Source organism: Carlito syrichta, unplaced genomic scaffold, assembly GCF_000164805.1.
Source record: "Carlito syrichta isolate Samal-C Ts95f unplaced genomic scaffold, Tarsius_syrichta-2.0.1 Scaffold303154, whole genome shotgun sequence".
NCBI classification, from domain to species: domain Eukaryota; kingdom Metazoa; phylum Chordata; class Mammalia; order Primates; family Tarsiidae; genus Carlito; species Carlito syrichta.
The window spans coordinates 204099-204761 of NW_007247250.1; the positions used below are offsets into that span (position 1 = coordinate 204099).

Here is a 663-nt window from a genome sequence, read left to right on the forward strand (position 1 = left end):
TCACCTCGGCCTCCCAAAGTGCTGGGATTACAGGCTGAGCCACCGAGCCCGGCCTGCCTAGTTTTTAAGGTCTGAGGTCTGTGGCACCGCTTCCCACTCTTCTTAGGGCCTGGAACCAAATGTTCCCATTCCGAACCTGAGCTGAGTCACTGAGAAACCCATAGGCTAGATTAGGGGTGTCACAGCCCTGCCCACAGGGTCAGAAAACCTGAGGCTCCCAGAGGTTAAGCAGCATGGCCAAGGTCACACTGCTAGTAAGTTATGGAGGCAGACACCCCACCCCAGCATGCCTGACTCCAAAGCCCCAAAGCCCAACCGAGATGGGACCTATACTCTGGAGGAGGCTTCCCTAGCCTGGGGAGAGGAGGTCCCAGCAGGACCGAGCTCTCACCCGCGGGAGCCAAAGTAGCCATCTGTGTCAGGGAAGGCAGAACAGTACTGGCGGAAGTAGCAATTGAGGGGTGAGGCGAAGCACTCGAAGCTGACGCCAAAGAGTCGGTGAAGGGCCTCGAAGACGTGCACAGGCAGCGATCCCTGCAGGCCAGTCCCCTCATAGAGGCCCACGCCAAACATCATCTGCAGAAGGGCCACTGTCAGCATCTGGGCTCAGCCTCCCTACTGCCTCCAGGGAAGCCCCCCCCACCCCCACCCACTGCCCTGGGC

The 663-nt window shown here is 59.9% G+C and overlaps 1 protein-coding gene across 1 annotated transcript in view; it reads right to left on the reverse strand.

Annotated features, from left to right (window-relative positions):
- PCIF1 (PDX1 C-terminal inhibiting factor 1) overlaps nucleotides 1-663 on the reverse strand; it is a 15571-nt gene that overhangs the window by 6922 nt on the left and 7986 nt on the right. The window lies entirely within an intron of this gene.